Genomic DNA, 26016 nt, shown 5'->3' on the forward strand with positions numbered 1-26016 from the left:
TGATTTAATTAAAATTCTAAACATTTTACTTGTTGTCTAAATAAGGATGAACCAGCAGTGCTACCATGATATATAAATTCCATTTTAACCACCAACATGGAGTTTTCTTTAGCCTCGACCTCAATGGGCACAGATGAATTGGTGAACTTGGAAATCAATACCATAGGCTTCTTCGTCACTAAGATTGGGACTTGCCATTGAGCTACATCCTGCCTTAGATCAGAACCTGCATCTTTCTCCATTCTCTCTTTTATCTCCTCTGATTCCTTTTCCGAGCTCATCAGGGGTGATTCTCCCATCCTGCTGCCCTGATTTTTTAGCACAGCGGGATGGGAGATTTCCGCGTTGGACATCCGGCCCCGAGCGCATCTCCCAGCGCCAGATTTCCACCACCGTCAGCTCCGTGCTGGAAATAGGCATGGAGCTGAATAATTTATGTTAATTTGCATTTCCATGATATTTAAATGCTATTAGCGGGCCCTTGACTACACCCTCCCCACCCCCCACTCTGCCAGGAGTATTTCACTCCAGCAGGATCTGCAGCTCCCCACTTTCAGGGAGCTGGCGGCCTGACCCCGCTGGAGTGAAGGGGGGGGGACAACCAGAGCCCCCCAGATGGTCAGGCGCCAGGGGGTTGTTCCCTGGGCATTGGCACCTTGGCAGTGCCAGCCTGGGCCCCCGGCACTGCCCAAAGGGTAAAGTGCCAATGCCCAGGGGGCACCTTGGCACTGACCACTGGGCATAGGGCAGTGCCAAGGGGACAGGGTCTAATAGGGGTGGGGCCTGACGGGCAGAGCCTAATAGGGGCAATAGATGGGCGTGGGGGTCCCACTACCACTCTGCTCTTTGGGATCTCAAACAGATGAAGGGAGGCCAGCGATCAGGCCTGGGCATCGGGGTGTGGGGGGGTTGGGGGAGATTGGGACTGCCGGGGTGGTCGGAGCTGGTGGGGTGGGGCCCAGGGAGGTGTCGGGGGGCTTGATGCTTGGAAGGGCAGCAATAGGGCAGCAGAGGGCCGGCGATGCGGGCGTCACATGTCTGGCCAGCAATTGAGTTGGCCAGCAATTGGGTTGGCCAGCAATTGGGAGACTGGTAGATAGGGGCCACTCGGTGCTGACAGATCAGTGCATGGGCAATGGCCCGCTCATGCTATGCTGCCAGCCTCTCCAGCGGGAATAGGCCCCGCCCCTGGATTTTTAGCACAGTTTACACCAGTGCACTCAGCAGTGCACAGAGTGTGGGAGATTATTCTCTGAACTCCCACTGAAAAAAACAGCATGATTTACTCCAGTTTTCATGCAACTTCGGCACTTAGAATTTTTGGGGAGAATCCCGGTCATCTTGTTCACAAAACCCATCTTGACTCTATTGCTACTAAACTGCTGACTATCTAACTTGTCTTGTTTGAACTTGTCTGATATTGTAAGTGGTTCCCTCGCCTGGGCCATTGTCCACCGCGCATTAAAATATGCTGCCATCACTGAACCCCTACATCATCTCAAAAGGCCTACTCTTGATCCCTCTGTTATTGCAATTTACCAACCTATCTCCAATCTACTTGTCCTTTCCAAAGTCCTTGAACATGTTATCACCTCCCAAATCCATGCCCACTTTCCCTGTAGATTCATGTTTGAACCTCTCCAATTTCTGACTTTTCCACAGCAGTGAAACAGCACCAATCAAAGTCACAAGTGACATCCTATGTGACTGTGAATGTGACATACAGATATGAAGGTTGCACCATCAGAACAGAAGTGACAGATACAGAGAAACTGGGAGAATGGGATGGATTTCTTACAGAAAATAGGGTATGAGGAAGTATAGTTGAGGCAGTTGCGGAAGTCAGTTGGCTTTATTTGTTGATTGTCTTCATTTCTGACAGACTGAGAGGTTGAGGATAGGAAGAATTAAAGATAGATCATGTGAAGTTGAGAGAAGGGTGGAAATTGGAAACAAAGTTAATGAAATTTTGTAGTTCAGAGTAAGTGCAGTCATCAATGTACTGGGAAAAGAGGATAGGGAGGAGAGTCTGAATAGGACTGGATCACAAATGTTCACAGTAAGAGTTTTAACAACACCAGGTTAAAGTCCAACAGATTTATTTGGTAGCAAATACCATTAGCTTTCGGAGCGCTGCTCCTTCGTCAGATGGAGTGGAAATGACGAAGGAGCAGCGCTCCGAAAGCTAATGGTATTTGCTACCAAATAAACCTGTTGGACTTTAACCTGGTGTTGTTAAAACTCTTACTGTGTTCACCCCAGTCCAACGCCGGTATCTCCACATCATCACAAATGTTCCACAGATCCTACAAAAAGGCAGTAATAGTTAGGACCCATGTGAGTGGCTATAGCAACGCCTTTTATTTGAAGGAAGTGAGTGGAGTTAATGGAGAATTTGCGAGAACAGATTTAATCAGATAGTGGAGGATGATAATTGGTGGAGACTGATTGGGTTTCTGTTCAAGAAGAAAGTGGAAGCCATTTGACTGTCATAGTGGGCATTGAAGGTATAGAGAGATTGAGCATTCAAGGCAAAGAGGAGACAGCCAGGAAACTGCGATTCACGATCCCAAACAATCTGTATATTTCTTTCGCTGCTCACAATGCAGTCTCTACATCAGTGTGACCCAAGCTTCCTATCAACTGTCATTTTTAATTCTTCACCTTGCTCTTATGCTGACCCCTGTGTCTTTGGCCTCATGGTGTTCCAGTGAAGCTTAACGTACGCTCGAGGAACAGCAGTTTACAGCTATCTGGACTTGATATTAAGTTCAACAATTTCAGATTGTAACTTTTTTGCCCTTTTTGTTGAATTTCTCTTTGCAGGTTTTAATTTTAACTCATTTTCTCGGCTTATTGTTTTCAGACAGCAGCTGTTCAACATCCTGCCATTCACACCTCTAGACACTTATTTTGTTTCTTTACTTGTCCCATTACCATTCCCCTTGACCTTGCACCACCAACTATTTTGTAATTTAATCTCTCCTGTCTTCTTTCCTCTCACGGACTTTTTCCCACACTCCCCACTTTAATTTGCTTAAAATCTATTGCATTCCTAGCTTTTCCCAGTTCTAATGAAAGGTCATTGACCTGAAACACTAACTCTATTTTGCCCTCCACAACTGCTGTCTAAGCTGCCGAGTACAGTATTTCCAGCATTCTCTGTTTTTATGTCATATTTCTAATATCCACAATATTTTGCTTTTGTATTGTGATGTTTTTTGCTGGCAAATACTATAGGTAATTTGCATACTGAAAAGTCCAACAAACAACAATGAGCTAAATGACCCAAAACTTTGTTTTGATTGCGTTGGTTGAGAGATGAAGGACTCTGGGAGAACTCCCCTGCTCTTCAAAATGTGCCAATAGATGTTTTACATTCACCTGAACAGGCAGCCAGAACTGAGCATAATGCCTCAACTAAAAGATTGTGCTTCTGACAATGCTGCACTAAATTGCCAATCCAGGTTATATGCTGATATCCTGGCTGGAGCTTGATCGCATAACATCTTAACTCAAGAGTTGAGAATCCTCCCATTAAATCAAACTGTCATTTAAAGTGTCAAACCTTTATGACGCCCTGATGCTATTTATTTGTAGTGTTGATTTTCCCAATATTCTCCTAATTATGAGTTCACTGTAAGAAACACTTAATGTGACAACCTTTCCATAGCAGCAAGAAGTACATATTTTCAACAACATAAGAAACATTAATATGTCATTAAAAGGCCAAGTAAAACACACTTGGGTTCCCTGTCTGGAATACTAATAGTGGGATTAGAAGGAGAATATTTATTCTACGATTTTGAAAGGAACTTTATCATTTCTTCCAAACATTCTGGGCATGAGACCAATCCGACAGAAGATGTATTGCCTCCTCCAGATCCCCATATCTCCAACATTATGAAAGAGATTGAATATCCTTACTGTGAAATCTGCTGTGAGTGGTATAAAGTCCATTCATAATCTAAAAATGAAAAGAAGAATATTATAGATCACACAAGAAACAGTATAAGTGTGCCTTTACAATGTAGCACTGAAGCTTGCGCATTATAGTCGTTTTAATTAATTTTGAAGGTTTCCTTCAAAATTAACATCAAATATTTACATAGAAAAATTATTTAGGCACAGGTATTGTTCCTTTGTATATTTAGTTTAGGGAGTAATGGAAGGGGGAGAGAATTAAGTATAGTGGTAGCTATTTCTATTGGGAATATTAATGTACATAACCTAGGACCCGTAACCTTTTTTGGGAAAAATTGCAAACACTGTACATACCCAGGAGCACCCAGTAACCAAAGCAATTGGTGTTTCCAGGAACATCGATCCAATACAAAGTAATTGACATCTCAGACCTGGATCATCTGTTGAAAGAAAATTAGATGGTATTGTCCAAACCCATAGCATCCACCCAAGTAAGAGGAAGATCTGACAGATACAAGCATTTGTCATTTAAGCTAGAATACAGCATTTGAGGAAACCGGCTAAAATCATTTCTCAAGGAAGTATTAGTGGAAGGAAATGACAGTAGATGGATAACATTGACAATTCAAGATTGAAATGTAAAGGAAAAGTACAAATTTTGATTACAAACTTTGACACACTCTAGTTAGTCTTTCTGGGATGCCATAAATGTCAACTTCTGAATACGTAATTCAGGAAGCATTCATACCATTACAAATCATAGACAATTTGTTTAAAAAGAGAGGAGACTGATGCACCAACTAATCTTTTCTTCTTCCATTGAAATCTATCTTGATGTTTAATTTTTATTTGTATTTGAACATTGAGGAAACTTCAATGTTGCATTTGGTGAGAAAGAATTTGCTGGGGTCTCTTAGCATGTGCAGATTCTTGGGTGTTGACCAAGGGTTACAGAAAAGGATGTCATGGGGGTTTGAATAGAATGTTGGAATTAAGGTAATTTTAGCTTTGAAGGATTCAGTAGTTTTTAATTTGGGTTAATTAAATGATGGATGATTCATTCTGGCCTTCTCCTGATGTTTCATCATCATGGATGAAAATCTTAAGCCAATTCAATTCACTTCACTTGATATCAAGAAATGGCTGAGTGCACTGGATAGAGCAATGGCTATGGGCCCCAGCAACAACATACTGGCTGTAGTGCTGAAGACTTGTGCTCCTGAACAAGCCACAAGCCTAGCCAAGCTATTCCAGTACAGGTACAATATGGGCATCTAACTGACCTTATGGAAAACTGTCCAGGTATGTCATATCCACAAAAAACAGACAAATTCAATCTATCAACCTAATCATCAGCAACATAATGGAAGATGTGCTATTGACTGTGCTATCAAGTGGCAGTTATTTACCAATATCCTCGCCAATGCTCAATTTGGGTTCCAAAGAGCTGAATTCCCAGTGATGAGGTGAGACACAGTCTAGAACAAAGTGGTCCATTTGATTGGCTCACCATCCGTATCTTAAACACCCACTCCTCCACCACAGACACACTGTGGCTGCATCCGCAAGGTGCATTGCAGCAACTTGCCAAATTGTTTTCACAGCAGCTTCCAAAATCCTGATCTCAACCATCCAGAAGAACAAGGGAATCAGGTGAATTTGAGAACCACAACTTGCAAATTCCACTCTTAAGTCACAACACCAACCTGGCTTGGAAATGCATCACCACTTCTTCATTGTCGCTTGGTAGAGATTCTAGGACTCCCTAACAGAAACAAAAACAGAAAATGCTGGAAAGTTTCAGCAGGTCTGAACGCATCTGTGGAGAGAGAATAGAGTCAACATTTCGAGTCTAGATGACCCTTTGTCAAAACAAAGAGAATCAGCAGAGATTTATATTATGAGGGTGGGGGGGGATTGGGGCAAAGGGAATATAAATGAGGATACAGAAAGCTGAGAAGGTGCTAAAAAGTGTCCATTAAGTGATCAGAATGTGTGATTGGCAGAGCAGAGGTGCAGAATTGTTAAAAGGACTGCCTGAGGAATGTGTTGTATGTACCTCTGCCACATGGAGTGCAGCAGAAGCCAGCACACCAACACCTCACAAGGGAATTAGGGATAGGCAACAAATGTTGGCTTTGCCAATACACCCACATCCAATGAATTAATTAAAAAAACAAGATGGCTTGAATCAAACAAATCAAATTTTGACACTGCAGCAGAATCTAGCCCAGGTGGCTCAGTTGGATAAATGCTTGCCTCTAAGCTGGATGTGCCTGGGTTCAAGTCCCACTCCCAGACTTGTTTGCCACAAAAATAATATTTATGTGGCTCAAATCAGCCTGCAAAATCCTTCCAGGATTCCACAACACTCCAAGGGAGAAAAGAGTGTGAAAATATGCAAAACAAACACATTACTACAGAGTGGTATGTTTTAACATTTTTAGTACTGCTGGAAACTTTTGAAAAGTAAACCAGAACTTTACATATGTAGTTCAGGTGCATGCCCAACTCGGATACATGTAAAATCAAGATTCGGGCGCATATCCCAATGTTGTCACACCGTTGCACGATATTTCCCCCGGCTGGTGAGCATGAGTGTCAGAAGTGCTCACAATAGAGAAGCCAATTTAATGGGCGGCACAGTGGTTAGCACTGCTGCCTCCTAGCACCAGGGACCTGAGTTCAATTCCCGGCTTGGGTCACTGTCTGTGTGGAGTTTACATGTTCTCCCCGTGTTTGCGTGGGTTTCCTCTGGGTGCTCCGGTTTCCTCCCACTGTCCAAAAGACTGGTTAGGTGCATTGGCCATGCTAAATTCTCCCTCTGTGTACCCGAACAGGCGCTGGAGTGTGGTGACTAGGGGATTTTCATAGTAGCTTCATTGCAGTGTTAATATAAGCCTATTTGTGACCAATAAATAAAAAAAACTAAGTGATTTAAATACCAATTGACTGGGATTTTACATTGCCCATCTGTCTTTACGATTGGCAAGGCAGCCCTTATGTTTAAGTTGCAACCTCGATCCAGGGCAGGATGAAAGATCAGGCCTCAAGTAAAATTAATAAATGTGTCTGGAGACTGAAGTCTGTGCATGATTGTATTGCCTAGATACTGTGACATTGTTTTAACATGGTTACTTTTTTCAGAGGTCAGTAGCTCCGTGAGATAATTCCTCAGCGGCTGTGTCCATGAAGGAGCACACTGGAAGCGCCAGCCCACACTCTCCTTTTTCTTGGCGCACACCCTCTTCCCATCCTCCTGGCCACACTTAGCCATTTACACAGCACTTTTCATGTTGGATGGCTGTTAGTTGGCCAGCTAGCGGGAAATTGTGCTCCGGGGCCAACCGCAGCCAGGAATGTGTTTGGCATCCGCTTCTAGGCTCGCCGAATGCATGTGCACAATGGGTGAAAAATTCAGGCCATAGTTTTATTATGCTGTGCATCAAGATGTTTCTTTATTTTTGTGCCCATTATTGTGAAAGTCAGGTACCCAATATCAACATCAATTACTCAGCGGTCAAGAAAAGCAAAACAAGCTACAGAATAAAGCAGTACGCAATGGCAATATGCCTTCATTCCAATCACAAAAGAGCACTTAATATACCCCTGTGTCATTTTTTTGCCTATTTAATACAAACCATCATGTTGCATTACTGATTTGTGAGGGTTGGAGATTGATTGCCCAGTTTATTCTGTAGTCACTTTCCCATTATGAATTGGACTGACACTTGGAATATAACAGAAAATGCTGAAATATTCAGCAGGTCTGGTAGCATTCGTGGACAGAACAGGATTAACTTTTTTAATTCATTTATGGGACATAGGAGTGACTGGCCAGCCAGCATTTATTGCCCTTCCCAGTTGGCCAAGAGCAATTGAGAGTCAACCACATTGCTGTGGCTCTGGAGTTACATGTAGGCCAGAACAGGTAAGGATGACGGTTTTCCTTCCCTAAAGGACATTAGTGAACGAGATGGGTTTTACTGACAATCAGAAATGGTTTAATGGTCATCAGTAGATACTTGATTGCATTTTTAAAAAAATATGACTTCAAAACTGAAGAAAGGTAGAAATGTGACATGTTTTATACTATTGAAAGGGATGAGGGGAGAAGATCAAATGGATAGGGTGGGGAGGTCAGATTAAATGATATAGATGTCAAAAAACAGGGGGATCTTGTGGGAACGTGGCAGCATCCCCACCTCTCAGCCGGGGGGAGATGGTAGATTCATTTGTATGTGGTGGTGGCCAGGATTGACATAGGGGCTGGGGATGCCAGTGATGGCCGTTTTGGGGGTGAGGGCTGGGTGTCAGCACTGAATGTGTGGGTGGGGAAGGGGATCAGTGCAGCTGGGCTTTCCTGGCGTGCATAGTGAAACCTGCCCAGCTGTTTTTTTGACAGTGTAGTAAGATCTGGAGAGAAAATCGACCTGAGAAACCTGCAGATTTTCTTGCCGGAACCAACACTCTGCCAGATTCTGATAAGATCGCTCCAGGCTGTGCACATCATGTGCCCAAACAGGTTGGTTTTCAGTTTGTATATACTTCAAATACACCTGATGACAGGCAGCATCTCAGTTTGTTCATTAAAGCTACATGACAGTATTTGCCACTTAAAGAGATGTCAACATTAAGACTTCTTAACATATCCCAAAATTCACGAATTATCCCAATATATACAAATTAAGAGTTTACACCACTACATTTATGTACTGTGCAACCTAAGCCTTATTAATACACATGCACTATGAGGTGAAGTCTAATAAGAGGTTACTCTGTGCTCAAAAAGTCTGGAGGCATACTCCTCCCCATTACTATGGCAGGGCAGGGCCTGATAGAACCGGCAACGTTAGGCTCCACAGAGATCGGGGTGTACCTGAGTACGCTTGTATGTGAATCATAGAGAGTTAACATGCAGGTCACAAGCAGGAAGGCAAATGGTATCTTAGCTTTTTTTAACAAAGGGATTAGAGTAAAAGAATAAATAAATCCTAATCCAATTGTATAGTGCTTTTGGTGAGGCCACACCCAGAGTACTGTGTGCACTTTTAGTCTCCTTACCTAAGGAAGGACATAATTTCCCTACAGGGAGAGCAACGGAGGTTAGTCTGGATGTTAGCTTCTAATATGTCTTTTTCCTCAGCCAAGAATTCACCCACCCCACCCCCACTTGCGGGGCCCACTACCATGTCTCACCCATTTCCTGCACATCTGTTGTCACCCCTTCCCCTCTCTCTCCCAGAAGCATAATAGGATTCCCCTTGCCTTCACTTTTCACCCCACCAGTTTCCACGTTTAAAGGATGATCCTTGCCTTGCCTGCCATTTCCAGCATGATGCCACAACTAAACATGTCTTCCCCTCCCTTCCCCTGTCAGAATTCCAAAGGGGTCATGGCACGCTGGCCTACCTCTCAATCAGCTCCAACACTTCTTCATCTTCCCATGCAATCGCAGGAGATGTAACACCTGCCCTTTTACCTCCTCTCTCCTCAACATCCAAGGTCCCAAACACTCGTAGGTGAAGCAGCAACTTACTTTTACTTTTTCAATTCAGTATACTGTACACTGCTCACAAACTGATGATCTCTACATTGGGGAGGTCAAACGTGGATTAGGTGATCATTTTGTGGATCATTTCTGCTGAGATTGTTAGGATGCCCATGAGCTTTTGTTTGCTTACCATTTTAAGTCACCACCTTGCTGTCGTATGAATATATGAGTTAGGTGCAGGAGTAGGCCATACGGCCTATCGAACCTGCTCCGCCCTTCAGTATGATCATGGCTGATCAGATTGTGGCCTCAACATCACTTTCCTGCCCATACCCCAATACCCCTAGCTCTCTTGATAGTCAAGAATCTATCAATTTCTACCTTACAAATATTCAATGAACCTGCCTCCACTGCACACATTTCTGTCCTTGACCTGTTGCTGTGTTCCAGTAAAGCTCAACACAAACTCAAGGAACAACAGTTCATCTTCTGATAAGGCACTTTACAGCCTTCTGGATTCAGTATTGAGTTCAACAATTTCAGATGATGAACTCTGTCCCCCATTTTGACTTTGCTTTTTTTGGCATGTGCCAGTTTAAGTCTTATTTTCTTATTTTTGCATTTGAGCATTGCTGTTTATTTTCCTGGCATTTACATTCACCCTGGACAAATGCTTTGCCTCTTTGCTACAAACATACCACTCCCTTTACCTTTTGTTCCATATCTCTCCCACCCCCTAACCTATCACAGACTTTCCCTTATGTTCTTCTTTCCAGCCCCCTCTTGACGGCATATAACCCATCACATTTCTACCAGAAGAAGCATATTCAACTCAGAACATTAACTCTGGGCACGATTTTCTTCCCTTTCCACAGCATGTTTCATGTCGGCAGGAGGTGGAGCATGCTCGTTGGCAGTGGAATCTCATGGTCCTGCCATTGTCAACATTCCCCTCACCGCCAGAAAACTCATGGTGAAAGTACACCGTCGGCAGGACCACAAGATCCCGCTGACATGAACAGCAGCAAGATTTTTGTTTCTCTGTCCACAGTTGCTACCAGACCCACTGAGTATTTCCAGCACTTTCTGTTTTTATTTCATATTTCCAGCATCAACAGTATATTTCGTTTATTTCATTAGTCTGGTTCCTGAGATGAGGGGATTGATGTACGAGGAGAGATTGAATAGACTAGGCCTATATTCCCTGAAATTTGGAAGAATGAGAGAGAGATGATCTGATTGAAACATGTAAACAATTTTAAAGGGCTTAACAGAGTAGATGCTGAGAAAATGTTTCCCTGGGCCGGAGAATCTAGAACACAGGGTCAGAAATATCTCGGATCATTTAGGACTGAGATGAGGAGAAATTTCTTCACTCATAAGTTTGTGAATCTTTGGAATTCTTTACCAAAGAGTGCCAGGGATATTGTATCATTGAGTATTCAAAGCAAATATATGGATCTTTAGGTGTTAAGGAATATGGGGATAGTACAGGAAGTGGAGGTTCAATATCAGCCATGAACTTGTTGAATGGCAGAACAACCTTGGTGAACAAAATGGCCTATTCCAATGTCTATTTTTATGTCATGCTCTTGAGACTTGTTGCATTTTTGTTTTGTTGTCTTATTACTGTGATCTTTTGGAGGTGGGGAAATATCTTTGTCACAGAAGGTGTAAGTGAATATAAATTCTTCATGACTACTTCCATCAAATTGTTTAAACCATTTTTCTGATCTTCGGATATTTATGTGGTCATATTATTTGAAGCTTTTTTCTTGTTAGCCTCTAATCTCATCAGAGAACTTGAATTCCGCAATGTTTGTAGGAATAGAATTTTGGAGTATGGCAGAATTGGTATCACATACCAATAAATTCATCTGGAAACCAAGTAAGCAACATAATTCTCACTTATGAAAATTGAACTGGAATTTCAAAATAGGTACTGATTTTGCCTGATATATTTCAGTTTGGTTATCACTGAGCATATTGTTTAGAGTTTGCAGGGACAATTCTGGCTTGGATAAGGACATAAAATATTTTCAGGAAAATGGCATGGTGATTGACTGGGCCCCCAATATGTTCTGATCACAATTCAGAATTTGCTTTGAAGGCTGGATATAATATACTTCAGAACATCTGAGCCGTCACAGTGGCATTTATCAAACAGTTGGAATCATTGAGTGGTTTTATTACAGCTTTAGTTCTGAGTAGAGGAAGCAGAAAAGCTGCTCATTATACTGATGTAATGACGTTGACTTGCTGACATCACTGTCTGCTTTAGCATTCAGGACATGCATACAGTGTAAAGCCAAGCACTTTGTCTCAGTTGCTCAGCTCACAGCTGTCAAGGATGGCAGATTTCTGCCTTAAAATGTTATGCTTAAGAGTTCATGAAAAGTAAAATAAATGTAATTTGACGTCCAATAGGGGTTATGCCATTGATACAAAGGGTTTGAACCCCCGCTTTCATTTGATATCAGAAGAGCACAAGGTAGGAATCAAAGCACAAACTCTTTATGACTCGTCACAATTTGGCATGTTCTCTGTTCTGTTTAAACAGAACACAACGTGTATGTCTTGCTGGTTCTTCGCTGGGCAGATTTTCCTTCAGAAAACAGATTGTGCAAGCTTATTTTGTCTCGAAGCATGTCAAAAAAAAAACTGCTCTTTAATCTATGTAAGCTACAGCCACAATGTGTCATAGTCTTACAGATGGGTGTGATTAGAATGGTTATCACAAAGCAGCCTGCTGTTCAAAATGCCTGGTGAGGGGGAGTGAACTGTGAAAACTAACAAACTATAGAAAGTATGCCAATTTGGCTGCTGTTCTGGCTACAATAGTGAAATTAGTATCTTCTATAGTTTCATTTTATTAGTACAATTAACGTGACGTTAATAAACTATTATTTAGTACAAATGGACTTAAAGTTTGTGCAGTATCTATGAGAGAATAATTGATATTTTATTAAATAAGGAGTTAAAAGATGTACTCGTATTGAAATTAGATGACAACTGTTTAAATTGCCTCCACGAAACTGTTCAAATTGGCCTAACAAAAAGAGAAGGCACAATGAAAGAAATCAGTTTCCATGGATGGCAGAGGAGACCTAGTTGATGCTTGGGATGAGGAACAGTAAATCACCCCCTCCTTCCCATCGCACCCTACACCTACTGCATCCCCTGTTACTCCGGACTCCTGCCCTCTCCTCACAATTCTATGCTGGTGGAGGGACTGATCTTTTCCCATTCACCAGCTTCTTGGGCTACTGGATCCTCCTTCACTTTGCCAGTTTTTCATTGTTCCCATTTTACTTAACTTGTCTCTCTTTAGCACTTAGCATATCATCTGTCATTTTATATTTTTTATTTTTCTTGCTATGTTTTCATTTGTCACCTTCACATATATTGTCACTTCTGCCATCACACTTTACAAGTCATTCTGTGTGTGTTGGAGTCATAGGAACGGGTGGAATCCATATAGTCTATTCTGCCATTCTGTGAGATTGTAGTTGATCGGTGACCTAACTCCATTTACCCAGGTTTCCTCAATATAAAGTTTAAAGTAAAAGTTTATTTATTAGTCACAAGTAAGGCTTACATTAACACTGCAATGAAGTTACTGTGAAATTCCCCTAGTCGCCACAGTCCAGCATCTGTTCGGGTCAGTGCACCTAACCAGTACGTCTTTCAGAATCTGGGAGGAAACTGGAGCACCCGGAGGAAACCCACGCAGACACGGGGAGAACGTGCAAACTCCACACAGACAGTGACCCAAGCCAGGAATCGAACCTGGGTCCCTGGTGCTGTGAAGCAGCAGTGCTAACCACTGTGCTACCGTGCTGCCCCCAATATCCCTTAACACCTTCGGTAAACAAAAATCTATCCATCTGCAATTTAAAATGAACGATTGATCTAGCAGCAGTTGTTGTTTGCGGAAGAGATTTTCAAACTTAAACCACTTTTGTACGAGGAGGTATTTCCTATTTAACGGAAAGTTCTAGTTCTAATTTTCAGACTATGCCCCTAGTCCTAGATTCCTCAAATAGCCAAAATAATGTATCTCAATTTCTCTCTGTATCTGTTCCCCTTAATATCTTTGATCAAATCACCCCTTAAACTTCTAAATTTCAAGAAATACAACCTTAGTTAATGTAATCTCTCCTCATATTTGGAGTCCAGCTATTATTCAGGTAAACATAGGCTGCACTCCCTCCAAGGCCAGTTTATCCTTCTTAAATTATGTCCAGAACTACTCACTGTGCTTCAGGTGTGATCTACCCAGGGCCAAATGTAGCTGAAGCATGATTTCCATCTACTTGTGTTCCAGTCCTTAAGTTATAACAGCCAATATTCTCTTAGGCTTTTTGATTATTTGATCAAGGGGGATTTTGATGTGTGTAAATACTGGGTAAACCTAATTAGTACTAATGTTGTGGAGGATGAATTTTTAGAATGTTTGCGATATGATTTTCTAGAGCAGTGTGTTGAGGAACCAACTAAGGATGGGGTATTTTAGATCCAGAATTGCACAATGAAAAAGGGCTAATTAATTATCTTATTGTAAAAGAGCATTTAACAAAGAATGACCATAATATAATAGAATTTTACGTTAAATTTGAAAGTGATGTAGTTCAGTCAGAAACTAATGTGTTAAACCAAAGCAGAGGAGACTATGAAGGTATGAGTGGCAAATTGGCTATGGTGGATTGGGAAACTGCATTAAAAGGTGTGATGGTACACAGGAAATGGCTAGCATTTAAAGATCTAACACATAGTTTACGACAAAAATACATTTCCGCTAATGGACAAAAACCCAGGCTGAAAATGTTCCATCTAGCTAATAAAAGAAATGTAGTAGATCAGAGAAAGAAGCATATAAAGTTACCAATAAAATGGTAAGCCTGGGGATTAGGAGCATTTTAGAATTCTGCAAAAGAGGACAAGGCAAAAAATTAAGAAAGGGAAATTAGAATATGAGAGTAAGCTAGAGAGAAACATAAAAATGGACTGTAAAAGGTATGTAAAAAGGAAAAGATTAGCAAAATCTTTGCTAATGGACTCATTATAAAGTCTATGGCAAGTGAAATCGGAAAAAATTATAATGGGGAATAAGAAAATAGCAGAGAAACTAAACAAATACTTTGTGTCTCTCTTCACGGAGGAAATCCCCTTGACCTGATAATCTCCACCCCAGAATGTTGAAAGAGGTGGCTGTGGAGATCATAGATGGATTGGTGGTCACCTTTCAGAATTCTATGCACTCAGGAACAGTTCCTGCAGATTTGAAGATGGAAAATATAACCACCATGTAAGAAAGAAGGGAGAGAGAAAATGGGGAACTACAGACCTGTTAACCCGACATTAGTAGTAGGACAAATGCTAGAAACTATAATAATGAATATCATAACAAGAACTTGGAAAATAACGGTAGGATTGGGCAGAGTCAACATGGGTTTATGAAAGGGAAATCATGTAATTTTTTGAGCATGTAACTAGCAGAATAGAGAAGGGGGATATTTATGCAGTATATTTAGATTTTCAGAAAGCGTTTGGTAAGGTCCCACATAAAGGTTTGATAAACAAAATTACATGGAATTGGGGGGGGATATATCAGCATGGATTGAGAACTGGTTAATGGACAGAAAACAGGAGGAATAAATGGGTAATTTTCCATTGGCACACTGTGATGAATGAGGTACCGCTAGGATCAATGCTGGGCTCCAGCTATTTACAATTTAACTCAATGATTTTGATGTGGGAATTAAATATAATATTTCCAAGTTTGCAGAGGAGCTGTGCCTACTCCAATCAGCTTGGATCATGTAGATCAAGCCCAAGACAGGAGGTGAGAGCCCTGTCTTGTCAGCTTGGATTGGGAATGTCTCAACTTGTTGAGACTCTGAATTGGACTTGATTTGATTGAATTGGAATAAAAAAACAAAAAATGTTTTCCAAGTTTGCAGATGAAACAAAGTTGGATGCAAGTGTGAGCTGTGAGGAGGATGCAAAACGCTTCAAGGGGACTGGGAGAGGCTAAGCGAGTGGCAGAACAGGCTTGAAGGACTGAATGGCTATTATGCTTTTTAATCTAAATCATTTTATAGTTTTATGCTTCCATCTACACTAATAATATTGCCTATGTTTGTTTGTATCATCTGTAAAGTTGGATATATAGCATTCGATTCCATCATCTAAGTTAATAAAAACTGAATTGTTGAGGCCCCAACACAGATCCTTGTGGATATCATACCTCACGCCAGTGAAGTACCTGACCAGTACCTCTGACTCTCCCTTGCCTTAGATTCAATGAGCTTCAACTTTAGCTAATAGTCTCTTATGAGGTATTTAACAAATGCCTTCTGGGAGTCCACCTAAATATCACCCAAGGACATTCCCCCAACCACCATTTTAGCCACCTTTCAAAAAAAATTCAACTCGGTTCATTCAGCACAACCTACGCTTTGGAAATTCATGCTCGTTCCCTCTGATCATCTTGAAAATGTCAAGGTGTTCAGCCAGCCTGAATATAATTGTAGCTTCTCGTAATTCTGTAACAACATTGCTAGGCTAACTGATCTAATAATTCCCTGGTTCCCTCCACTAGCATTCTCAAATGGTAAAATGATATATGTAATTTAACAGTCTTAGGGAATAGTTCCAAAATTAAGAGAGTTTTGGGAAGATTACAATTAGGAAGACGCAATGTTCTAGCTCACTTCCTTTAAAACCCTGGATAGGAAATTACCTGGTCCTGGAGATCTGTTGCTCTTTAATACCATTATTTTCTCCATTACTGTTTAGGTTCATTTTGTTGAGTCCCTGTCATTAATTCAATATTAGTTTCCAAAAGGGAAAATGCTGGATAATCTCAGCACGTCTGGCACCATCTGCTGAGAATATCCCTTTGGGTCATTTGGACTCAAAATATCAGCTCTTTTCTCTCCTTACAGATGCTGCCAGACCTGCTGAGATTATCCAACATTTTCACTTTTGGTTTCAGATTCCAGCATCCGCAGTAATTTGCGTTTATCCATTATTAGTTTCCTTGTAATATCTAGCATGCCGCTCCCTTCCACTACTATAAATATTGACATAAAGAAATTATTTAATGTCTCCACCATTTCCTTATTTTCTTTGTCAGTATCACAATAATCATAAGGAGCTCATATTGCTCTTGACCACTTTTTTTAAGATGATGGTGAGAAAAATTGTTTTGGTTTTGATATTCTCTGCAAATTTTTATAGCTCTTTCTGTTTTGTCTTCCTTTGCCCTTCTTTGATCACAGTGAATGTGAAACATACAGTGGGTGTTTATTTGCATTTTTTATACTTTTTCTTTTAATGTTATATTGTCTCACCTTTTCAGTCATTCGCATGCTCTTGCTCTTTTGGTTCTATATCATGTTAAATTCCTTTTTCAATGTTTCCCACTAATCTTAGGGAGGTGGAGTCTCTGAACTAGTAATCCAGAGACCTGGACATGGGTGACACGGGTTCAAATCAGATAATGGCAGCTGGTCAAATTTAAATTGAATTAATATTTTCTACAGGACGTGGACATTGCTGACATCTCTAATTGCCCTTAAACTGAGTGGCTTGATGGCCAATTTGGCAGGCATTTAAAAGTCAACTAGCGTCGCATATAGGCCAGACCAGGCAAGGAAAGCAGATTTCATTCCCCAAAGGGCATTAGTGAACCAGATGTGTTTTTACGACAATTAGATTTTTGATTCCAGATTTTCTTTTTATTGAAATGAGATTCAAACCTGATACTCTGGGCTTTACTCTGAGTATCTGTTGCTAGTCCAGTGACAATATCACTACGCCAGTTCCTCCTCTGGAATTCAAAAGCTAGTATCAGTAATGGTAATCAAGAAACTCTCATTGATTGTCATAAAAACCCATCTGGTTCACTATGCCCATTTGAGAAGGAAATCTTACCTGGTCTTGCTTATTTGTGACTCCAGACCCACAGCAAAGTGGTTGGCTCTTAACTGCCTTCTGAAATTACCTAGGAAACCACTCAATTCAAAGGCAACAAGGAATGGGAAACAAATGCTGGCTTGCCAGCGATGCCCACACCCCATGAAATATTTTAAAAACTGTAATTTTACCCATTAATAGATTTATCCAGTTTACTGCAGACAGTCTCTGACCCATCACATTGAAGCCAGTCCTACGTAAATCTAGGTAATCTACATATTTTTCCCATCAAGCATTAGATTGAATTTGATATGATCGTTATTATCATAATCAAGGATCATAATCATTAGCAAATCAAGGACCCCGCGCCGCGCAGCTCCAGACATACTCTCTTCTGATGGGAAAAAGATACAAAAGTGCAAGATTAAAGCACATGGGATTGGGGGAAGTGTATTGAGATGGATAGAAAACTGGTTGGCAGAGAGGAAACAAAGAGTTGGAATTAATGGGTGCTTTTCAAATTGGTAGGCAGTAACTAGTGGAGTGCCACAGGAATTGGTGCTGGGTCCCCAGCTATTCACAATATATATTAATGATTTGGATGAGGGAACAAAATGTAACATCTCAAAGTTTGCAAATGATACTAAGTTGGGTGGGAAGGTGGACTGTGACGAGGATGCAGAGATCCTTCAGAGTGATCTGGACAGGTTGGGTGAGTGGGCAAATCAGTGGCAGATGCAGTATAATTTGGATAAATGTGAGGTTCTTCACTTTGGAAGCAAAAACAAGAAGGCAGATTACTACCTGAATGGCTGTAAATTGGGAGAGGGGAGTGTGCAGCAGAACCTGGGTGTCCTTGTTCACCAGTCACTGAAGCATGCAGGTGCAGCAGGTGGTAAAGAAGGCAAATGGCATGTTGGCTTTCATTGAGAGAGGTTCCAAGTACAGGAGCAGGGATGTGTTGTTGCAATTATACAGGACCTTGGTGAGGCCACACCGAGAGTATTGTGTGCAGTTTGGGTTTCCTTTCCTGAGGAAGGATGTTCTTGCTCTCGAGAGTGCAGCGAATGTTTACCAGGCTGATTCCGGGGATGGCGGGACTGATGTATGAGGAGAGATTGACTAGGTTAGGATTGTTTTCACTGGAGTTCAGATGAATGAGGGGGATTTCATAGAGAGTTATAAAATTCTAACAGGACTAGACAGGGTAGATGCAGGGAGGAATTCCCGATTGTGGGGAGTCCAGAACCAGGGGTCACAGTCTGAGGATTCAGGATAGACCTTATCAGAGGTGAGGAGACATTTCTTCACCCAAAGAGTGGTGAGCCTGTGGAATTCATTACCACAGGAAGTAGTTGACGCCAAAACATTGAACGTATTCAAGAGGCGGCTGGATATCGCACTTGGGGTGAATGGGATCAAAGGTTATGAGGAAAAAGCGGGATTAGGCTATTGAATTGGAAGATCAGCCATGATCGTAATGAATGGCGCAGCAGGCTCGAAGGGCCAAATGGCCTCCTCTTGCTCCTATCTTCTATGTTTCTTTGTAAAAGTCTGAGGACACAAACCAACCGCACTTCTTCCCTGCTGCCATCCGACCTTTGAATGGATCTACCTTGCATTAAGTTGATCTTTCTCTATATCCTAGCTATGACTGTAATACTACATTCTGCACCCTCTCCTCTATGTAAGGTATGCTTTGTATGTACAGCGTGCAAGAAACAATACTTTTCACTGTATACCAATACATGTGACAATAAATCAAATCAAATATTAGATGAATATTCATGCACCATTACACTGTTAACTAAATCTTGTTTATTTCTAAATTTAATATGGCCCGCCCCCTTATTGGTTCCCATTCCGATTGCTGCTGGAACTGTCTTAGACATGCTGAAGAAATTCACTACCTTTCTACCAGTCCAAAGATGTGCGGGTTAGGTGGATTGACCATGCTAAATTGACCCTAGTTTCAGGGGCATTAACAGGGTAACGTGGGGTTCCGGGATAGAGCCTGGGTGGGATTGTTATCAGTGCAGGCTTGATAGGCCAAATGGCCTCCTTCTGTACTGTAGGGATTCTATGATTTTGACATGCTAGTCTGCCTATCCTAAACTGTATGAAAGTTAAAATTCACCATTAAAACCACTTTGCATGTGCTACATATTTATGCGATCTCTGCATTTATACAATCTACCACCTCACAGCTGCTATTAGGGGGCCAATACCTACATCCTCACTGTTAAAGTTGCAATCCTGTCACTATGAAGTGCATGTTCTAGTTGTAAGTGAAAGCAACTGTTACTAAGTGGGGAAATGTTAGGACATTATTCTTAAGAACTGGTTTCCACATGGATGGTGGGGAAGAGATGGAGACAGAAAAAGAAGTCTGTACCTATGTTCTCTGGGTCTTGTGAATTAATCTATGTTGAGGAAAGACTCATTGCAGACTATTTCTTTACTCAGTAAATGCGCAACACAAAATAGTAGAGAAGGTAGTATAGTAGCAGAGAAGGAACGTCAAGCATTGGTGGTTGGAAGCTGAATAAGGAATTTTTATCTCTAGCTTCTGACAAAAGTACTGCTCCTAGCAACCTCTGGTGCAAAATGGCTGAGGCCCAATGCAAATTCTCAAGCTTTGATGATCCACCAGTATTTTTGGAGTCTGATCCATATGAATGAGTGAAAAATTAAGTAGAAATGCAGACTCGGGTTACCTTGTATTCCAGGAGGAAGCAATGTATAGATTTGGCTTTCCAGGGAAAAGTAAGATTGGAAGTCATGTAGTTTCAGAGCCAGGTGTGGATGATTTGGAGGGATTAACTCTTGTTTACAATCTATGGATAGGATTTACATGATGGATGATCTGTGGAAGCCAATGAAGTGTGGTCAGCTTTTGATAAATTTAAGACAACAATCAGTCCAAGGAAGAATATATTATGGACTTTGACCAATGGTATAACAGATTGACCTAGAAATCTCTGAGTTTATGCTTGCATTCAAGTTACTGGATTGTGCACAGATTTTGCATATGGATAGACTTCTGGTTCTGGGTGTGGGGAGGGTTTAATTTCAAGGAGAAGACTCTCCTTTAGACCAAATGGCTAAAGAATTATTTTAGGAAGGCAGCCATTTCCAGCTTTTTCAGATCAAATAGAGGCAGCTCTGCACTGATTCAAAGAATGAAGGACTTCATGATTGTTAAATTTCAATATCACCTGAACACTAGTTGCAGATGTCAGTACAAAGATGAAGTTGCTGGTAAGTGGTCTGAAGAGAGTTGCCCCTTTAACCAATTTGGCAACCATAGGCACCTGAACTCGAGAAATGTATAGGGAATGATTAACCCCTGTTTTCATTGTGAGGCACAAAATAGAGTCTTTGAAATTAAACATGAAATAGACAATTCTAATGTGGGAATGATGAGGATGACTGACCCGAAGGAATTGTGTTGCTTACTGGAAGCTTGAGTCTAGTACTGAGCGGTTTGGGCACTGATTCGTTCAACTGTGCAGTGTTGTATATTGGTTGTACTACTTAAAGTTTGTGGGTGGACTTGCTCAATTGCTACTTGCAATCCCTTGATAAGGAAGATCAGAATAAGTTTAAAGAGAATGAAAGCTCCACCCAGTTCTTGGGGATGACAATATATTAAATCTTTCAAGAATGGTCATTTCATGCAAAATAGCTGGGACAAGTCTCTGAAATTCTGAATTGGTCTCCAGTGAGATACCTTTATTGTTAAGCAAGTCCTCAATGAAAAAAGTGCAGATAAAACTAAATATGGAAAATGACAAGGCACTTGTATTCGGCAAAGCTGTGGATTTACATTTCACTCAACTAAGACATTGCATATTATTAAGGAAACAAGAGTCTTGTCGAGTAGCTGAGGCAGTATTGTTGACTATGGCTGACAAGAAAAAAATTATTTGGAAATTACATAGGCAATTCTTCACAGAAAATAAAAGCTCTGCTGTTTGATGCTGGGGCAGTCAATCGGGAATATGAAACTCTTATTGAGCAAATTGCATCTCAATGTGTCATTTATGTCAATTATCAAAGGACACCAGCATATCCTGTTGTAAGTATTCAATTGGCCAGAAAACTTAATGTGGCTATGGATCTAAAGGTATGGGCCAAGGATTGAGGTTTTTTTGTTTTGTTACACTTGACAACAGACCATCGTTGACAAGGTCATTAAAAAGTGAATTGTTGTTGGACTTGGCACTCCAACAAAATATTTGATGGATAATGGAGGAAAATTGGCAAATTATGTATTTTGAAACATGATGAATACTTTGGCTGAGAGCCCATTCAGCAATGGTTTATCTGAGTGGAATCATGCAGTAATTGATGAGATGCTGCATAAGATACTGTCCAATCAATTGGTTTGCAAGTTGTGAAGAGCACTGGTGTGGTCAGTACATGCTAAGATTTGCAAATGGTTGCAGGGTGTGTATGGCTTGTACCAACTAGTGTATGGAAGGAATTTGAACTTGCCTTCGGTACTGTCTGATTCTCCCCATGCCCTAGAAGAACATAAGAACTAGGAGCAGTAGTAGGCCATCTGCCCCTCGAGCCTGCTCTGCCATTCAATAAGATCATGGCTGATCTTTTCGTGGACTCAGTTCGCTTACCCGTCCGCTCACCATAACCCTTATTCCCTTTAATGTTCAAAAATCTACCTATCTTTGCCTTAAAAACATTCAATGAGGTAACCTCAACTGCTTCACTGGGCAGGGAATTCCACAGATTCACAACCCTTTGGGTGAAGAAGTTCCTCCTTAATTCAGTCCTAAATCTACTACTCCTTATTTTGAGGCTATGCCCCCTAGTTCTAGTTTCACCTGCCAGTGGAAACCATCTCCCTGCTTCTATCTTATCTATTCCCTTCATAATTTTATATGTTTCTATAAGATCCTCCCCGGCTCATTCTTCTAAATTCCAATGAATATAGTACAGTCTACTCAGTCTCTCCTCATAAGCCAAACCTCTCAACTCCAGAATCAACCTATTGAATCTCCTCTGCACCCCCTCCAGTGTCAGTACATCCTTTCTCAAGTAAGGAGGCCAAAACTGTACACAGTTCTCCAGGTATGGCCTGGAGGAACCGATATTAACTATATTCTTCTCTGCCTACATTACATACAATTCGAAAAGCTTTTATAAGTCTGAAACTTCGGAAAGAATTCAAAAAGGTTAAAGGAAACATTGCATAAGAGAACCTGAGATAGACTTTATTTCTGATGATCTGGTTGATTGCAAGAGAGAAGGACATAGAAAATGGAAAGGTCCAGGGAAAGTTATGGGATATGAACTGAATTTTATGGCCCGATCACAGAAGGGATGGGGTTGAAAAGTGTGGCAAGCCATTCAAAAATACATTGACTTCGATGGGAGTGGAAATACCCATTGGTGGAAAATTGCATCCATGAAGGGGAAAACAACGATTATCCAATATGGGAATCAAACAATAAAAGCCCATTTCTCATGGATCATTGGAATGAATCATAAATTTTCATTCATAAATACTGACTGTGTGATAAATGATGATGTACTTATGCATCACATACTCATAGATTTTGCAAGGTAGACCCAATGGGACAAACTATGATAGATCAAGGGTTAGATACCAGGAGAGAAAATGTGATCTTAGGAATGTAGGTCAATAGACATAAAAGCTGCACTTCTGCGGAGTGAAGTATTTCTCCAACCTAGTTAGTATACACAAGATGTCGAACGAAGATTTTGGTAATTAAATACGTGTCTACAGTTTGAACAATGCTTCAGTGTGTGGTACTTTTCAGTCAGATCCGTTCTGTAAAAGTTAAGTCTCCAATTGAAGGCAGATCCTGCCATGTTTTTATGGTACCATAGCAGAAAACTCTTGGGCATCTTTATGATGCAAATAGATGACATTTTATTGGGCCATACTTGCGAGTTCCAAAACAATGGAGAGGATTTTCCAGCCCTTCTCACTGGTGGGATCCTCCAGTGGAAGTGCAGGCAAAACGTACAAAATTCCATATACTTCCATGGGATAGAAGAACCCCCCTGATGTTAGATGCGAGGGTATCCCAAAACCTGAAGGGTTACTTGGAATACTGATTCTTAGGAGTGTTTTTTTTCAGTTTGGTATAATGTTAGAATAAATATGCAGATCAGTGAGGGAAAGGTCCAGTCTAATTCTTATCACTGAAATAAAAGAAGTTTTATTAACAGGTAAAACACTCAACAAAAAAGGCCACAATATTAAACAAAGATACACTTAACTACAATAATGGCGACACACACACTTCTGGAATTAACCCCATTCCCATCTTTCTAAGTTCCTAAACTCTACAAAATGCCCCTTGTCTCAAAATAGTCATCCCATACAGTATAAACTCTAAGCTAAATCCAGCAAATAGTTAGCAACCATGAATTATCTTTGCATTTACAAAACCTTCTTCAGTTCAGTGTAGTTTTCCTCTGATATTTTCAAATCAGCTACATTTAGCCTAGAATTCTGCTTTCTGGGAGAATTCTGCTTTCTGTTTTCCAGGTGGGCATGGTTGTGATCATAACTGTTTTCCAGCTGCTTCTCTTCTTTCTCCTTTCCGCTCTTCTACCAGTACAGAGCTACACAGCGACTGATATACCATATCTCCCTTTTGATCTCCTCTCTAAATGACTCGGTTTAGAAGTCAGGCACTTACTGTGAACTGTATCCTCATGTCTCCACTTGAACTCATCTGTTCAGCAGTTTTAACACCTAAAATTCTACACTCTACTGTTCCCCACTTCACTTAAGTAAATATCTATTTATCTTGCTTCTAAGCTAATTCACAAATCCAAACCTCTTCAGACAGCTGCACTCATCAATTCCTCTTTTATCCCATTCTTCAAACTTTATTTTATCTTCTTTAATCTTTATTGTATCCCATTCTTAAATCTTATACTTTATTCAAGCCCTTGACAGCGGCCAATGGTGAGCCACCTCCCCCACTGGAAAACATGACATGGGGCAGGGGCTAAAAAATTCCTGGGTATGCTATTAACAGGATTACAACAGAATTTAAGGTTGGGGCCTTTAAATATATTGGGTTGGAAATAAGGCAATAGGAGTCTGATGTTACTTTACATCAACAGTCGTACTTAAAAAGTGTTAACCCTATCACAGTCAATCATGCCAGGCCATTGCACAAAGATGCAGATGCTTCCAAAGCTGAGATGGAGCAGCTGCAAAGTCTAATTGGGCCATTAAATTGGCTAAGCACACAGACAAGACCAGATGCAAGTTTTGATGTTTTAGAACTGAGTACTGTAATGAAATATCCAAGTGTCAAGGACATTTTATGGGCGAACAAAACATTAGAAAAATTAAAGATGGAGATAGGTGTGCAGAAATTTCCATCTTTGGGCGACCGTAAGAATATAAAATTAATTGTTTTTAGTGATGCCTCTCATGCAAACATTTGTGGTGAGTTTTCAAGTACAGCGATTTTATAATATTTCTTATGGGAGAAGGTGAGAAATGTTGTCCCTTAGCTTGGGAAGCCAAGAAATTAAGAAGAATGGTAAAAAGTACCCTGAAAGCTGAAACTCTTGCATTTGTTCAGGCAGTTGCCATGTCATTCTTTTTATATAAAATAATAGGGGAAAATTCTATATCAGGGAGATGCCAAATAACCTATAGGATGTTATTTAGACAATTGTTCCCTTTGGAATAATGTGCAGTCCACAAAGTGTTTGAGTTAGAAGAGATTAAGAATTGTTGTTGCGAGTCTGAAGCAAATGTTAAAGAATAAGGAAATCTCCAAACTCAAATGGGTAGACACAAACCATTAAGTGTCTGATTGTTTTACCAAAAGGAATGCTTACAGGGGGAAGTTATTGGGGGAATCTTAGACAAAGGATGACTCATGATATGAGTTGTGAGTGTAGTCTGTTTCTCTCTCTTTGCCTTTTTAAAATTTTGTCTGTCAACATGTACCTTATTCAATTTGTTCCTAAATTTCCACGCATTTGGATAAGGGGTGCCTCTTTGGGTCCTTCAGCCCCACTGTTTCCTCGTGTTATTTCATACTTCTGATTTAGTTACTTCACATCCTTAATTATTTTACATCCCATCCCAGTTCAGATGGAGCCCATCCCAACAGTACCATCCTTCCTTTTCAAGTACTGGTGCCAATGTCCCATGAAATTAAACCCCTCTTTCCCACACCATGCCTTCAGCCACATTTTCAAATGCCTGATCTGCTTATCCCTACACCAGGCTTGTCCAAACTATTCACGTGGCGGGGGTGGTGCACTGTTATAATTCAGATCAGAAACTCCAAATTGTTTTATGAAGTCTGCCTGGATCATAAATTTTGCAATTTGAATTTGGTTAGGGCAAGCATGAGATGTTTCACTTCAGGTATGATTCAACTGACCTAACTAGGGAGCTTTTATCAAACAAAGTTTATTTACGAATATAGTCAAGATGTATAGTAAGAAAATTAGCAAGAACTTTTATTGATTACAAACAAGAAACAAAACAACCACTATAATGTATAATCCTTAACAAAGGTATTTAATGCATTTCAATCAAACCAAAACCATTACCATAGACAAAAGCCTTTAAACAGGTTCAATACAGCAGAGTCTACTGCTTATGTGATAATGGAAATTGATTCCTTTGGTTGAAGTCT

The 26016-nt window shown here is 40.7% G+C and overlaps 1 protein-coding gene across 4 annotated transcripts in view; it reads left to right on the top strand.

Moving 5' to 3' along the window:
• prickle2b (prickle homolog 2b) overlaps positions 1-26016 on the top strand; it is a 244455-nt gene that overhangs the window by 150678 nt on the left and 67761 nt on the right. Inside the window, exon 1 of one of the 4 annotated variants that reach the window (XM_078209505.1) lies at positions 4383-4415. The exons of 2 other annotated variants lie outside the window; for them this stretch is intronic. The gene's annotated coding sequence lies outside the window, so the exon portion shown is untranslated. Of the gene's footprint in view, positions 1-4382; positions 4416-11713; positions 11910-26016 lie in introns of those variants that run through there. One more of the 4 variants, XM_078209504.1, reaches the window with a different exon arrangement.

The sequence above is a fragment of the Mustelus asterias genome, chromosome 3 (assembly GCF_964213995.1).
Source record: "Mustelus asterias chromosome 3, sMusAst1.hap1.1, whole genome shotgun sequence".
Lineage (NCBI taxonomy): Eukaryota > Metazoa > Chordata > Chondrichthyes > Carcharhiniformes > Triakidae > Mustelus > Mustelus asterias.